This window comes from Podarcis tiliguerta (assembly GCF_965153285.1).
Source record: "Podarcis tiliguerta genome assembly, chromosome: 3".
NCBI lineage: Eukaryota > Metazoa > Chordata > Lepidosauria > Squamata > Lacertidae > Podarcis > Podarcis tiliguerta.
The window spans coordinates 100,889,305-100,907,164 of record NC_139536.1 but is presented as its reverse complement, the minus strand read 5'-3'; the positions used below and the strand labels follow the sequence as shown (position 1 = coordinate 100,907,164).

The 17,860-nt window shown below is 42.1% G+C and overlaps 1 long non-coding RNA gene across 1 annotated transcript; it reads right to left on the bottom strand.

Moving 5' to 3' along the window:
• Window positions 1–895: 895 nt before the first annotated feature.
• Window positions 896–1,648, bottom strand: LOC310673442. Its single transcript, XR_014509014.1, has 2 exons — window positions 1,590–1,648; window positions 896–1,469 (listed from the first exon to the last, which is right to left on the bottom strand). It is a non-coding gene; the product is annotated as an uncharacterized lncRNA (long non-coding RNA).
• Between the last annotated feature and the right edge of the window lie 16,212 nt (window positions 1,649–17,860).

Genomic DNA, 17,860 nt, shown 5'->3' with positions numbered 1-17,860 from the left:
AGCTAGCAGGACCAGTGGTTAGGTATGGTGGGAATTGTAGTCCAAAAACAGCGGGAGACCCAAGTTTGGGACACCCTGTTTCAGCCCATCTTCTGGGTTGTGTGAGCAGAGTTTTGCACATGACACGAAACAACGCAACATGTGGTATAACAACAGCCCAAGGGAGAAGACAAGCATCTTTCCTTTGGAGAGTAATGCACATTCCATTTGTGTTTAGAAATCATATCCATTCTAAGCAAGATGCACGCATTCCCCCTTCACACTTTTCATCAGAAGAAGTTACTGCTTCCTCCTGCAGTTTTCACAACTTGTAATGTTTGAAGCAGATGTGGATCAGTTGTAATAAATAACGTAGCAGTTAAAACTGGTCTGCATATTATGATCACCACATGGGTGAGGTCTGAAGCCTCTTCTGTATACAGATTGATTTGCAGAATGGCAAATATATCTCACCCCCATCACGTATAATTTCCACCTCAATTGCACAATTCAGATTTGCTAAAAACATCTCTAAATACAACTGATCATAGTTCTTCTTAATTGTATACGAAATGTGCAAAAATGAGAGGGTGATATCCAACATGTGTCACAGGCAGAGTACAGCCATGAATATCAATGGTCTTACATTACTTATATCCATTTATTTTTATAGGTTTACTCTGAGTATGGCTGATATTGGAAACCACCCATTTAATTTCTCCATAGGGTAGATATACTTGGTCTGTTCAACTCTACAAATTAACAATACTATGAACTTTTCACAGTACCATTCCAGTGTTATGAGATATGTTTAAAAAAAAGAAAGACTTTAAATAAACGTTTCCATCTTCTTAACAAAACTGTAAAATATGACCCGATTACTTACTAGAAAAGCTATTCACAGACACACACAAAATCAAACAAATGAATTATTGTAGCTTGCTTTAACATTATTTTGGAACCTTCCCATATCCAAGAGAACAATTCACCATTTTCGTTAGTATAAGCAAGATTAAATAGGCATTCTTGCAAGATCCCGCTGGAAACTGATCAAATGAAGATGCAGCTGGCCCTAAATTTGAGATGTGTAGAAGAAGGACACCTGAAAGTAGACAAGTTGAAGTACTTAGAAATTCATTGATATATAACTGATAAAAACCAGCTAAAACACTGTTGTACAGCTAGAAGGCCTATAAAACATTATTTCTGCTGGCTTTAACTAGAGCACAATTTCCTGGGCCTGCCCTTTCCTCAAAAAGGCTTATCAATAAAAATAGAAAAGAACACTAGGATGAATCTTAGTCCTAGGAATAATCTTCCTTCTGCAGTAGCCAAGAATTATCCTCATATTCTTGGCCTTTTCGCACTGGAAATGGGCTGAATTATGTTGTTGATTCTGGATGGAGTGTGGTTGAAGGGAACTTTTTAGCAGAATTGTGGGAAGGAGAAACTTCAAAAGGCACATTGGTGAAAAGGGTAAGCTTCGGGTCCTGCAAACAAGGAAGGGTGTAAGGTTGAGGCAAATATTCTCATATACAGATATATACAGACATGTGCCTTTTTTCATCCTTCTCAGAGTCACTTCCTGTCTGCTGCTGCTGCTTCCGTACCATTCCTCCCCTGCTGTTTCCTTCTCCTCCTTGGATTGCTGATCCCAATAATGAGTCACCAACTGAATTGTACGACCTCACAATGCAAGAGAAGTTGCATCCAGACTGCCAGTACAGTGGTACCTCGGGTTACAGACGCTTCAGGTTACAGACTCCGCTAACCTAGAAATAGTACCTCGGGTTAAGAACTTTGCTTCAGGATAAGAACAGAAATCGCGCAGTGGCGGCAGTGGGAGGCCCCATTAGCTAAAGTGGTACTTCAGGTTAAGAACACTTTCAGGTTAAGTACGGATCTCCAGAACGAATTAAGTTCTTAACCCGAGGTACCACTGTAGTTTGTGGGAGGGATCCAAGCACAAGCCAAAAAATCTGGGTTTGCACAATTGGAGTGGACTGAAGTGCTCTGTCACTCTAGCACAATACATCCACTTTATTTAATAATAATAATAATAATAATAATAATAATAATAATAATAATAATTTGTATCTATACCCCGCCCTCCCCAGCCAAGGCTGGGCTCAGGGCTGCTAACAAGCAATAATAAAAACAAGTTGAATGAATACAACTTAAAAACAAAATTAAAATACAACATTAAAATATTAAAATGTAGCCTCATCGCAGGAGGAGAAAGGTAAAGAAAAAAGAAAGAGGGGAAGGGAATCAAATTGACTCCAAGCCAAAGGCCAGGCGGAACAACTCTGTCTTACAGGCTCTGCGGAAAGAAATCAGATCCTGCAGGGCGCTGGTCTCATGAGGCAGAGCGTTCCACCAGGCCGGAGCCAGAGTTGAAAAGGCCCTGGCTCTGGTTGAAGCTAATCTAACTTCCTTAGGGCCCGGGACCACTAGGGTGTTGCTATTTATGGACCTTGAGGCTCTCCGTGGGGCATACCGGGAGAGGCGGTCCCGTAGGTACGAGGGTCCTAGGCCGTGAAAGTGACCCACAGCAATGGATTCAAGTTACAAGAATTGAGATTTCAACTAAACATCAGGAAGACCATTCTGACGGCAAGAGTCGCTCAGCAGTATAATGGACTTCCTTGGAAGATTATGGACCCTCTTTCATTCCAGGTTTTTAAGCAGAGATTGGATGGCCATCTGTCATGGATGCTGCATGCACACAGTTGGACTAGATTCCCCTCAGCTTCCCTCCCAACTCTACAATCTTTTGATTCTATGTTCTTGAAGCTGACCTATCAATAGAAATGATGTCATGTCACTGCTAGTACTTACAGTTTTATTGCATGTAATCTAAAATCAAAGTTCACCATCTCTGTGTTTTTTATTTTAAAAAAATAATTTATTTCATTTTTTACTATTTCTGGAAGCATCACTCATTACACACAGCCCTGCACTAGGTTTGTACATGTGTTCGTTTTGATTTCTAATGGCAGGAGGTTTCTCATCTCCAGAACATCTTTTAATCATAAATTTTCTACGAACTATGGAATGTTTCTATTTGAAAGACTCATGAAACCAACACATGCTGGGTAGAAGGATACTGCTGAGGAAGACCTATGCAGATAGTGTGATGTTACTTAGCGATTAGACGCTGGGGAATCTTGTGTACATATTCCCAAGGTGTTTATGTGTTATTTGTACTATCATTGATGTATTCTAATACTAGTAGGAATAAGAATGCCTCAGAACATCACCCCTTTCACTTATTATATCACCTATTAAATTCAGGAGGACGAACCAGCCAAGCAGGGTAAATATTTCCAGTACAATTCTTTGTGTGTCTACTCAAAAGTAAGCCCCGTGGCAAGTGTAAGATGAATTCTTGCTTCCCCCATAACAATATTTTGAAAACATATGCTAACCTCTGATTCACACCTCTTAAAATGGACAGAGGCTCTATTCCTTTGCTTATCTGTCCACCCCAAAATTGTGATGATTGATTTCTCTGACCATTCATTGAGATTCAGTTCCCATGGCTATCTAGTCACCTAACTTCATCTTAGCAGTTCTTATGGGGATACGAGTGAGCGAAAAGTAGTGTTCCCGTCTCCCCATCTCAGTTGAAAATGTAAGCACCATGGAGACTGCCAGAAAGAGAGGTGGACGTTCATTCACAATGACTGCATAATGAATGATCAACACAGCCAACTCTTCCAGTCAGCAGCTAGAAGCAGAGAAGTGCAACCAAAGGTTATGTCTTAGAGGCATAAATTTACTCTCTGTGATGAAATGTAATCAGATCTCACCAGTTTCCACTTTGAAGTCTTCCTGAAATCTGTGAGGTTACAGGCCTGAACGTATCTCCGCTCCCAGTCAACAGGCCTCATATATATATACTGTGCATTTGTATGGAAACTAAAGCAAACAAATGCACAGTAGGGTTTTCAAACACCCCCTCTTAGAAAAGGGGTACAGCTACATCTAAGCAGTTAACATTTTAGAAAAACAACAAGCTCAAAACAGCAATCCAATACCACCACAGCAGGCAAATCCATCCATGACATTCCCCCCCCCCTTTTCCCAGCAAGTGAATAAGAAAGATTTTGTCTTTGTCCCCTCTCTTGGAGTAAGTTACGAATCTCTTCTTCCATGTGCACACATAAGCACTTTTTAAAAGATCACCATTTGTGCTCATCGTGTCTTTAAAAGTGCACCGAGTCCAATGTGAACAAGCAACCCTGGGGGTTTATGAGAACTGCTCAACTACTAAAAATGTCTGCACGGTTTTACTGGATTCTTTTATCCAGGACATTGTGTTTTTGCTTCCATGGGAAAAGAAAACTAGCCAACGACAGATGGCAAAAAGTGGCGAGCCTAAATATGCACCAGAGACACGCTTTATCTACAGCGAGGCCTTTAATTTTCTGGGACCAACGCAGCCGTAAAACTCGACACCGTGCCAAATACCGATGGCCATCGTTGTTCGAGAGCAATTTTGGACCAAGGCCTTCCCTTGAGTACTTTATGTGTCAAAAATCAGCACACAAGATTCCTCACACCAAACTGCTAGTGGGGTTGGCGTGGGGAGGGAAGGGAAGAGAAGGGTTAGGACATGAAAAAGTACCCAAAGGGTAATACAGCTTTGTTTCCATATGGAGCAAGGAATGAGAGGAGGCAAGGTGTAGGGAGGCTACAAACCAAAAGGTGGGCAAAAAAGGTGGTTAGGAGTCCTCAACAATGCGTCAGGAGGGTAATATGTATGCAGAAGTCCATTGCAAATTTAAGGACATTTAATGACCTCTGCTCAATCTCTGTGAGCAGTAGTAGTTGGCCTTCCTTAGAAGACAATAAAAGGTAAAGGTACCCCTGCCCTACGGGCCAGTCTTGACAGACTCTAGGGTTGTGCGCTCATCTCACTCTATAGGCCGGGAGCCAGCGCTGTTCCCAGACACTTCTGGGTCACGTGGCCAGCATGACAAGCTGCATCTGGCAAGCCAGTGCAGCACACAGAACGCCGTTTACCTTCCCGCTGGTAAGCGGTCCCTATTTATCTACTTGCACCCGGGAGTGCTTTCGAACTGCTAGGTTGGCAGGCGCTGGGACCGAACAACGGGAGCGCACCCCGCCGCAGGGATTCAAACCGCTGACCTTCCGATCGGCAAGCCCTAGGCGCTGAGGCTTTTACCCACAGCGCCACCCGCGTCCCATCTTAGAAGACAATAGTGAGCATCAATTAATTCTGCCTCTTCAGAGATTCCTTATCTAGTCACTCCTTCTGCAATATTTCTAATGAAAACACAGCCCATGGTTTGTTCCTTAAACTTTCCCCTTCTTATTTCTTATAGCAGTCTGTCGGATCTGACATGAATGGGACTTGATTCTCAGGGAACATATGGTTAAACATGAGGAACTTTTAGCCTATTTCTTTTACAAACAAAAACTTGTTTTCTGAACCATTGCGCATGGCCACGGATGTGTGTTCCACAAGATTGATTCAAATGAGATGTAGGCATATCATGATCAAAAAGATGGTCACCACTGACGATTCAGTTAAAAGGACCTCTTTGTTTAAAGTTTTCCTCGGTGAGCCATATGGTTTCCTTACCATAATAAAAAACCTTATCAATTGTGAGATCCAGATATTTAAAAGAACAGCAGTTTGCTTTGAACGTCCTTGATCCGAGATTAGGATAAACTCTGTACACCTTTTTTCAGTGTTTTCAAGAATCTATTGTGTTTATCAAAGGCATTTTTATTAGACACCTAGGATTTTCCGGATTGGCAATATGCATGATATAAAGACTTTCGCAGAGGTTAGCACAAGTTGCTTTTGGAATGGGATCAAAATGCCCAGCCAATGCTCTGTGACCCTGCCTCCCACACACCCGATCCCTCCTCTCCTTCCTCCTCCTCCGTGGCGCTGCTGTTATTGTATTTAGATTTGGATTAACTTTTCTCTGGAAGGTGATTGCTCACAGCAGTTAATTTTAAACTCACAGGCTTAGATCAGGCTTTGTGTGTGTGAACAGGCCTGTCATCAGACATTCCAGGTTGCTCTCCAAAATGAATGCGGCTTTCCTCGGAGTTTGCTCAGCGTTTGGGCAGCAGACATTCCTTCTGCTCTGCATTAATCCAATTACTAAACACCTGCAGACATGCAATAACAGTTTCGAAGCCAAGTCCCTTAGAAATGGTTTTATGGGAGAACATAATCTGCCATCCTGCTATCAGGAGTCGCGTTACACACCTGCCAAGTCCTGTGCTTTGGGGGCCGGGAACCCAACAATTCATGGCAAGAATTCATGGCAATAATGTTTTGGGGTTTTTTTCCTCCTTTGTGGCGGAGGGTGGGGAAGAGGCATGTTAACCAGACCAAATAAAATAAAATAAAAAATACTCATACTTTTTAATTTTACTGCCATGGAGTCCATTAAACATTATGAACTCCTAGATGAATTTTATTAAAAGCCAATTTTAGTCTTCAAATATTTACAGAAGAGCATGACAGAAAAGCAACATCTCAGGGCCCACTCAAACATGTTCCAAAAGGTCCATTAAAATAGAAAGATGACTCACATGCACACACTTTGCCATTCTGTCGCTGTTCTCAGGGTTTTTAATCTGATAACCACCAACATGCATTCCAAAGTGATGTGTTGGAACTATGAAATAATTGCTTTTCTTGCCCAAATTTCTTATTTTCTCTCCCCTTTCTTTTAAAATTTCTGCTGCTTTCTGGAGCCTTGATATTTGGGGTAAATTACCATTTATACTATGTAATGCATTAGGTTGGTGCTCGTAATTATAGGTTCCTCTGTGGTCTGTCATTCATTCATTCCTTTTCATTCCTTATATTTCTATGCTGCTTTTCATTCGCATAAATCACAAAACGGCTCACAAATAAATGGCAATAGCATAATAGGACATCGCAAATACGACATAAATCAAATGGAACAATTAACAAATCATCTGTAAAACAATTTCAAAGCATCAGTAAAACAACTACATTGTATTAACAAAACAACTTAAAAAATAACCTAAGCAGCATAACCACAACAAAAGTCCACAACAAAATCTTATAATATAAGATTCACAGAGGCACTGCGGCACTCATAATCCACAAAACTAGGGTTGCAATCTTTGAAAAATCCGGAGACAAAAGTTGTTGAGCTGTTTTTTTAGTTTTGGCCAATGGAAATCGCCAAAACCCTAACAAAACACTATTAACAACATTAACAAACTAGCAACCGAAAGCAAACTAAGCACTATAGAATTCACACACACACTTTCTCTCTTCCCACCTATATCAGGGAGCAACACTGAGGTTCTTGCTTCAAGTCCAAATCTCTTTTGAAAGCATCCACTCAAGGACACCACTGGGGAAAGATGGGGGGCAAATCGCCCCCTCCTCCTTTCCCATACATTTCAGTCCATGGTGATTATTCCTTTGGAGCAGCTGCTTTTGGTTATTTGACATGTTCTTAAGATCACTTTTGCGGGGATGGAAATTTTCTCAGTGCTTTAATTTTTCTGAAGAAAATATCCATTTAAAAATGGTTTCATAAGATTCAATAGTAACAATGCATGGTTGCCAATACAATACTGGATGTCCTTGGAAATTTCAACCCCATAGTTCTTTGTTTGTTTGTTTGTTTTCCCAGATGCTTATCCCTAGGAAATGTGTGAGAGAATACATAAATGTTTTCCTGATTTGTAAAGAGGGAGTCGGGATGAAATAAAACCATAAATACACACCCAAAGCCAAAGCAAGTTATAAATTCTTCTGACAGGCTACATAGGTGAAATGAAAACCAAAGTTTATTCTTACTTCCAGGGCTTTTTCTGTGAGAGTATTCAGTGCTGCTAACGCAGAGGTTTGACTTCACCTCTGAAGACATACTCCATTATCTCTTGAGACAGACAGATGCCAACAACATCATCAACAACATTCACTGGTACTGAGTACAAACAAATCTTTTTGCTGCCCTTGACTGGCACTCGCAGTGCCTTTATCAGTATGTGAGTACCGTCACCTCATTTTTTACGGGGAAAAAAGTGCTGCTTATTTCATTTCAGGCTACAGGTGTTTTTAGTTTGGTTTGCTAAATATAAGTCAAATGAGCTAAATTAGATCACGGTCTAATTACAGTAGGACAGAAACTCTTACAAATTCATAATTTTCTGGAAAACCCACATCACTGCTTAAAATACACCACTTTCGCAAACTTAATGTTGGCTACCTACAAGAGTTCTCCTCTGCGGAATTCTGCCACACGTTTTCCCATGCACTTAGTAAAATCTCTTTGACCCACCTTATCAAAACGAAAAAGGAACCCTAGCTTCAACACTGGAGGCCGCAGGGATTTATCATAGAAATTGATGAGGATGCCTTGCTCTGCATCTAAACTGTGGGGAAATCCAGAATGATAATAGCCAACACACTATGATTTATGGTGCTCTACGCAACAGGATTCTCCCTTGTCTGTTGCTGCTATGGATATTATTCCTCCATGCCTCCTGCCATGCTTTAGGTTTAACATTCACAAATGCACAATATTTGGATTTTAACACACATGTGCATGGAAGGAAAGAACAGTGATGACACAGGAGAAGGCAAGTTCTTTTAGAGCAAAAGGTAGCCAGCAGTTTTGGCAATTAGAGGCTCACAGCCAAGGCAAAATGTAGATCACATGCAGACTTTGTACAGATTAAAATAATTTGATTACATAAAGATTAAAATAAGCCAATAGCCTCCATATAAATAGGATCCTAAGGTAAAGGTAAAGGGACCCTTCACCATTAGGTCCAGTCATGGCCGACTCTGGGGTTGTGGCGCTCATCTCGCTTTATTGGCCGAGGGAGCCGGCGTACAGCTTCCGGGTCATGTGGCCAGCATGACTAAGCTGCTTCTGGTGAACCAGAGCAGCGCACAGAAACGCCATTTACCTTCCTGCTGGAGTGGTACCTATTTATCTACCTGCACTTTGACATGCTTTCGAACTGCTGGTTGGCAGGAGCTGGGACCGAGCAACGGGAGCTCACCCTGTCGCGGGGATTCGAACCGCCGACCTTCCGATCAGCAAGTCCTAGGCTCTGTGGTTTAACCCACAGTGCCACCCACATTCTACAAACTTCCAAATTCCCTCCTGCCCCCCCCAAGTCCAATTTAGAAATCTTCCTTCCAAGCACCTCTTGACATGAAGAGTATGAAGCAAGAGAGGGAGGGAGGGAGAATCCTATGATAGAAGAAACAAAAAAGGTAAAGGACCCCTGACAGTTAAGTCCAGTCACGAATGGCTCTGGGGTTGTGGCACTCATCTAGCTTTACTGGCCGAGGGAGCCGAGATTTGTCCACAGACAGTTTTTCCGGGTGATGTGGCCAGCATTACTAAACCACTTCTGGCAAAACCATAGCAGCGCACAGAAACGCTGTTTACCTTCCCGCCGGGGCGGTACCTATTTATCTACTTGCAGTTTGACATGCTTTCAAACTGCTAGGTTGGCAGGAGCAGGAACCGAGCAACGGGAGCTCACCCCATCGCGGGGCCTCGAACCACTGACCTTCTGATCGGCAAGCCCAAGGCTCAGTGGTTTATACCACAGCGCCACCCGCATCCCAAGAAAAAACAAACATACCCTCAAAATGAGTAACTGGGGGAGAAGAAGCAACAACATAGATCAGAAGATGGGGAGCAGATGAATATTCTGTCTTACAACAGCACCTGCAGAATAAAGCCAAACTCTTTAATCCTTCATTATTTGCATACATTTCAGTGGAATGTCACCTAAAATGTTTTCATATATGTTTGAGACATTACGTCTTTATATATAACCTTCCCTTAATAGCCAAGTCTAATATAGTCTCAAATTTCTATGGTTTGGAGTACGCCTGGATTTCCAGTGTGTATCAAAATCCTTTCTTTCTTTTTTTGTTACCAGAGTGGCTTTCATATATCCATGGCAAATGTCCTGAACTTTTACTGCAAGCCCCGCTGCAAAAGTGTATTTGCTGAAAGCGCGTCTCTCGTCAAGAGAAACGACACCCTCGTTACCAGGAGCCCATTTTCTGATTGGATTTTCGGTCCTTGAAGCGTGGTTTCATCGAGCTAGAGCTCTTGGGCTTCCCTTCATATCTCATTATGCTTTTAAGGGCCATTTCATATGTGGATTCTAAGGCAACTGTGTCACACAATCCCTATAAGTTATCATTGCTGTTTTCCTTGGCAGCAGACATGCTACAGTGATAAATATGTGCGCTGTTCAAGGAAGACAAGTTGGACTGGACTAAGAGCCACCTGCAGTTTATAGCATCACAGTCACCGTCAAGGGCTATACAAAATGTCCTGTGGGGTCTTTTGCACAGCTGTAGACAAGACAGCTACAGAACTTTAGCCAACGAGAGCATTCCAAGACTCCAGTCCTGTGCGCTCACCCCTCCCACACAGCTTTATATTCCTCTATCCCATATGTAACCTTCAGCCCCTACCCAGAGCAGACAATCTGACAATAATAATAGTAGTCACCGAGAAAAGGTAACCTCTATCATACTAACCATTTCTGAAAACTAAAATGCTTAGGATATGATTTGAATTAAAATCCACATTGTTTGACTTGTCTCTCTTGACAAAATGTCTTCACCTATACTCTCTCGCACACAGAAACCTGCAATCAGACCATACCCATGAGCACTGACCTCTTTGGAGGTCAATATGCTTTCAAATAGCCCTGTTTTCAGGGAGTTTTGATCCTGGGTTTATTTATTTTCAAATATAAGTGAGGAATCAGCTACTTTCTTCTTCTTCTGCTGCTGCTGCTCTTTTCACAGTGATCAATAACTAAACGTGACTGGAAGATTAATGGAAATGGTTTTGAATTTTTGCCTTACCCCTTTTCTGGGCAAAGCGTTTAAGCAAATAGTTATGAGTAATTTCACATATTAATATTTTTATTATTTAAATGCTGGAAACAGCTGTCATGAATCAGTTATTGAAGAGCATTCTTTCTTATCATGTCAAGCAATTTTCCAGAAGTCCAACCTAGAAGTCAATTATTTTATCACCTGTTCAAACTACATCTGTGAATTTATGTTTTCTTACCTTAAAGCATGTATTAACAACATCAGACACAGGGAAAGGAGTGATGACAAAAGACTGTAGAAGGGAAACAGTGGGTTTATTTTGGGTTTTTATCTAATTTATTTATAAAAAGTGCACCAATAGAAAAAAGCATTATTCAATAACAAATCAGTTGTGGAGGAAGTAAAACTACTTTCAATATTCATTATGAATGTTCCTGTCTATATCCCCAAGAAATGTGCATAATACACAAATCCAGACTTGTATTCAACAACTCATTTTTTTTCCTATTACAATATGTACACACACACACACATATACAGTTTTATATGCACAGTATAAAAGTACATTCGATTAGATTAGACTCCTGGTTCACCTTTCTGACAGCTGCCACTGACAACCCTAATAGAAACTCCTGATAAACTTTCATGGAGCACAGTTGGGAAACCAGTGGATTAGACAGTTCTCATGAATTCCTTTTTTATTTCAAAAAATGTATTACATATTTCTATAAAAGAAAGGTTACATGTAAACTAACTATATGCATAACACATCCAACTGTAACTGATTTCCTATAATCCTATATTCTATAATGTATTTTATGTGCTATATAACCAAATGTGTTATTGCTATAACAGCCACATCCTCATATATACAGAAACAATACTTGCAGAGAAACCATAAAATATATTTTACAAGCAATCTCAATATGATATACAGTGCAATCGGAAAAATATTCCATTTGCATGAGCAATAAAAAACATTATGGACTCACTGGGAATTTTTCTTGAATACAAGCTTTGGGTCTAGTCAACTGAAGTCAACGGGATTTGTGATTTCAACAAGAGAAAGCCTTGGCTGCTGCAGGGTTCTGTTATGACAAAAGTGATGGGTCTTTTTTAAGTAATAATAATAGTGTATAAGTGCCTGCAATGGTGCCAATGAATTACTTTCATTCTAATAAGATTTAATCACCAGGAGGGTCATGCCCACTATGGGAAATCAACGCTCAATATACATAGTCTTTCCACTTCTCCCAACGGCCAAGGGAAATCCCCCAGAGAGCTATTATTCATTTGTGCGGTTGTCAATTAACCAAAATGTGTGATTTAAATATGTTTATCCTCTTGGACTGAGGCCAAGTTAAAAAAGAAAGAAGGGCCCTTCATTCTGACTGTGCAACGTGCACTGTGTGGGTGGGTGTACACTTTGTGATGCTGTTAGAGTAGACTTGTGTTGTGAGACCTCTTCAAGCCTGTCCCACTCTGCAAGGAGGGTTCAGTGCTGTCAGCAGGAAGAACACACACCCCACCCCCTAACTGTTGGGTAAATTTCCCCAGGTTATCTGGCCATTTCTGGTGCTGAGAATAAATTTTTGTGTAGCTCACAAGGTTGGCAAGTGAGACACACATTTTCCACCTTCCCCAAGGAACAGAATGGAAGTAGGAAGCATGAATTGCTGATGTGGCTAATGTGATTCTGATTTGTTGTCACAATCTAAAAGGTGGAGCAGTGGCTAAGAAAGGAGGTGAGGCAGGTGGAATTGGACACCTTCAACAAAGGATAGGACATATTAAGGCAGCTCCACACACTCACAATTCAAAAGGCTACTAGCTTATTCACAGAAGGATGGGTTGCTCTGTTTTTCAGACTTGCTCTTCATATCATTGCCCAATGCAGAAAATTCAAATACCACCCTACTGGAGGTTTGAAAGACCATCATTGCCTCCCAATATGTTTCCGGGCACAATTCAATGTGTTGGTACTGAGCTTTAAAGCCCTAAACAACCTCAGATCTGTATGCCTGAAGGTATGGCTACCCCCATTGTTCAGCCCAGACACAGAGGTCCAGTTCCAAGGGCCTTCTGGTGTTTCCCTCACTATGAGAAGTGAAGCTACAGGGAACCAGGCAGAGGGACTTCTTAGCAGCAGCACCCACACTGTGGAAGGGCCTCCCATCAGATGTCAAGGAGATATAACCTTTAGAAGACATCTGAAGGCAGCCCTGTACAAGGAAGCTTTTTAATGTGTAATGTTTTATTATCTTTTTATATGTGTTGGAAACCACCCAGGCTGGCTGGGGCAACCCTATCAGATGGGTGGGATACAAATAATAAAATTATTATTAGTAGTAGTAGTATTTCTTGCTTTAAAAAGGAAGCTGGATGATTGAGAATTTGCTTCCCTTTGATTGCCTTCTCACCTGATGCCTGAGGAAGGTAAAGGTAAAGGTACCCCTGCCCGTACGGGCCAGTCTTGACAGACTCTAGGGTTGTGCGCCCATCTCACTTAAGAGGCCGGGGGCCAGCGCTGTCCAGAGACACTTCCGGGTCATGTGGCCAGCGTGACAAAGCCGCATCTGGCGAGCCAGCGCAGCATACGGAAACGCCGTTTACCTTCCCGCTGGTAAGCGGTCCCTATTTATCTACTTGCACCCGGAGGTGCTTTCGAACTGCTAGGTTGGCAGGCGCTGGGACCAAGCAACAGGAGCGCACCCTGCTGCGGGGATTCGAACTGCTGACCTTTCAATCGGCAAGCCCTAGGCGCTGAGGCTTTTACCCCTTTGATTGCCTTCTCACCTGATGCCTGAGGAAGACCATCCCATAAATATACCAAGTTTGAATTTCTTACAGCATGTGTGATTTGTTCCTTGAATTGTTCCGGATCCTTCAAATTCCTCCTGTTCTGAGAAATGCAGCTAGATCTCCAACTTGCTTCTTTCTCTGCTTTTCTAAGTCGTAAGATTAAAGGAGATAATGGCCCAGATTTACATCGAGCTGTCAGGAAGCAGGTGAGGGACCGAATAAATTGTCATCCCTCCATCCCATTATGCAGCTGCAGTGCATAAACTCCCATTACATTCAGTGGGAGTTGCTCCCATTCAGCTGTTGCATATGCTTCCTGCAGGATGGACGGAGCTAAGTGTGCATCTGCCGGTCTCCACAACAGGAAGTGAAGGAAAGCCCAACTTCACAGAGAAATGAGTGATGAAGTGAAAGAAGATTATATCGTAATAACAGGGAAGGTTGGATTTCAAAATCATCAGTTTATAAGTTCAGGGCTGCGAACAAGGTCATTCGGTACAACACAGTTAGACAACTTTAAAATGAGCTTTCGAAAGACCATTCTAGAGCCACTCTTTTCATATATAGATTCCCTCTCTCTCTCTCTCTCTCTCCATTAATAAAGATTGGTATGCGCAATTTAAATCCAGCAGGAAAACAATTGCAGAAACACAACTGCAGGAGTCATTGAATAAAAGCATTTATCCACCTGGCACACATATAATGACATCGTAAAGCTCAGTGGGGAGAATGCATTTTTGGACATCAAATTCATACGTTAAGATCTATCGCAATGTGCTTGGGATATAGGATATAAAATGTCCAAAGAATGAAAACAAGGGCTTCTTTTACTAACATTCTTAGCAAGTGACAAAATAAAAAAAAGAGATACTTCTTTTTAAAAATATTCAGCATTATATTCAGTGGAATAATAATGTAGACATTTGGGAGGCACACCTGGATTCAAAGCTCTTGTTAACTGTGAAGTTCACTGAGTTGACATCGCCATTTTTTATTTCTTGGCTTAGGGAGCAATCAATATGGTGTTCTCCAGATGTTGATCATAGATAGAATCGTAGATTGGTAGAGCTGGAAGGGTCCCTAAGGGTCATCTAGTCTAACACCCTGCAGTGCAGGAATCTCAACTGAAGCAATCCATGACAGAATACCATCCAAACTCTGCTTAGTGAAGGAGAACCCACAACACTCTGGGGGAGTCCGTCCACTGTCAAACAGCTCCTACCATCAGAAAGTTCTTCCTGGTGTTTAGTCAGAATCTCCTTTCTTGTAACTTGAAGCCATTGGTTTAGGTTCTATCCTCCAGAGTAGGAGAAAACAAGCTTGCTCCATCCTCCATGTGACAGCCCTTTGGATAGTTGAAGATGGCTATCATCTCTCCTCTCAGTTTCCTCATTACCTGTCTAAACATACCCAACTCCCCCAACACTTCCCCATAAGGCTTGATTTCCAGACCCTTGGCCATCTTGGTCACCCACCTCTGACACCTTCCACCTTGTCAATAATCTTCTTAACTCACAGTGCCCAGAACTGGACACATTACTCCAGGCATGGTCTGACCATTACAAAATAGTGTGGTGCTATTACTTCCCTTGATCGAAATGCTATTACTTCTGTTGATACAGCCTAGAATATCATTACCCCTTATTGCTAGTGCATATTCACATTGCTAGTGCTCACTCATATTAAGCTTGCTGTCTACTAAGACCCCTAGATTCGTTTCACTTGTTCTACTGGCAAAGCAAGTTTCCCCCCATCTTATATTTGTGCAGTTGGCCTACCAATTGCTATTGGGCATGCTTCTTGGGGTGGTGCTACCCCTGACCTAGCCTACTGTATAGGCTGTTATGAGGACCAGAATGGAATAACTCCTGATCTCCTTAGTGTAGAGATAGGATACAGGTGTGATTGATTGATTGATTGATTGATTGATTGATCGATCAATTAAATAAACTGTGTTGAACCAGTTGATAAAGCACTAATCCCTTACTTTGCATGAATTAAGTATGGATATAAAAGAGAAATGGATGCATTTAGATCCCTGTAGATGTTTCTATTTCTTGTGAAGGTCAGTCGATTCTGATGCTGATTCCCTGCCTTGCTAATCCATAATTTAGCAGCTGGGAACAGTAGTCTGGACGATATAGCTACACACACCCCATTTCCTTTCCTCAACACAGGAATCCAGTTTCGATTAAGCTACATGTCCAAAATGAGGAACTGAGGTTTAATGTCAGTTGAAAACCCCATTTGGGATTTAAATTTGTGACATTAAATCACAGTTCCTCATTTTACACACAACAGAGAGCTGTAGTTTAAGCTCACAGATGAAGGGAGATATTAAATGGTGTGGGGAGGTGAGTACACAATCCCAAAGCCCTTTCTTGACTGCTAAACTATGGTTAACTATAGTGTAACAAGCTAGTAAATGTACACCTGAATCAGGCTAATAGCATATACAATCGTACCTTGGAATTCAAATGGAATCCATTCCAGAAGTCCATTCGACTTCCAAAACGTTCGAAAACCAAAGCACGGCTTCTGATTGGCTGCAGGATTGGCAGCCAGTTGGAAGCCGCAGAAGCCCCATTGGATGTTTGGCTTCCAAAAATAGTTCGCAAACCAGAACACTCACTTCCGGGTTTGCAGCGTTCAGGAAACAAAACATTCGAGAACTAAGCTGTTTGAAAACCAAGGTATGACTGTATGCAATGATATGAATGGTGATGGTGGGGATCCTACAAGGATGGGAATGATGCCCTCAACAGCAAGAGTGATGCATCCAAAGTTTCAGCTCAAGAAAATTTCCCACATTGTCCCATCTTCCCAGATAGGCAGAGTTAGCAATGTGCCGAAATCTCAAAATGAGTGGAGATTGTGTTGGGGTTTAGAAAAAGGAGCTTTTCTCCATAGTCTGAAACACTTTTACAGTCAACTAAGCATAGAATGTCAACAATCTCCAAATAAATGAATATAGAAAACAATACAGAACTCAGATCCCTCAAATCAGCCTTCCCTAACTTTTCTCCAACTCCCATAATTCCCAGTCAACCTATGGTCAGGGATTATGGCAGTTACAGTTTGTAGGAGTGCAGAAATTATTACCCCAGAAGAAGAATAAAACCTAGAACTGTGGAACTACTGTAAAGGTAAAGGTAAAGGTAAAGGTAAAGATACCCTGCCCGTACGGGCCAGTCTTGACAGACTCTAGGGTTGTGCGCCCATCTCACTCAAGAGGCCGGGGGCCAGCGCTGTCCGGAGACACTTCCGGGTCACGTGGCCAGCGTGACATCGCTGCTCTGGCGAGCCAGAGCCGCACGCGGAAACGCCGTTTACCTTCCCACTAGTAAGCGGTCCCTATTTATCTACTTGCACCCGGGAGTGCTTTCGAACTGCTAGGTTGGCAGGCGCTGGGACCGAACGACGGGAGCGCACCCCGCCGTGGGGATTCGAACCGCCGACCTTTTGATCGGCAAGCCCTAGGCGCTGAGGCTTTTACCCACAGTGCCACCCGCGTCCCAATATCTACACTACAGACTTTAAAATATATTGTACCTGTTTGACAGACTCTTCTTCCCCCAAGAATCCTGGGAAAAGTTGTTTGGTGATAGCGCTAAGAATATGTACACACACTCAAAAAGAAACACCATTCCCAGGATTCTCTGGTAAGAAGGAACGATTGCTTAAACAATTTAAATCTGTAACACAGAGATGTGCTGAGAAGTGTGGGGGTTTTTTGGAGGGGAGGGGTAAGGTAAAATCCATGGCATTGATTGATGTATATATAATTTGGCTATTTGTCTTCACATTCTCAAAACTACCTGGGTTTTAGATTTGTCGAAGTATAATTTTAATTCATTCCTCTTTCATTGTTACAAAAACCCATTAATAAGTGAGACACAGAAGGAGAGGAGAGCCCCTCTGATGTCATCCTGAGCCTTGGCTCACAATGACCGTTTTCCAGGAAGATCTGCAATTGCCATGTAATTCAGAAAATCCTGTTGCACTTTTAGACTCAGCTCATCTCTTTCCAGATGTGCAGAATTAGATGGCTCCTGGTCCCAGCTCACAAAGGACCAACGCTAGCCGGTAGTAAAGTATCAAAGTCTTTATTGAAGAAAAGTTTCCATTTCCAAGCCTCAGCGTCCCAGCTCTACGTCTGGAGTCTAGACCGGCGAAGCTCCGTCTGAATCTCCGCCCCCTGTGCACCAGTTT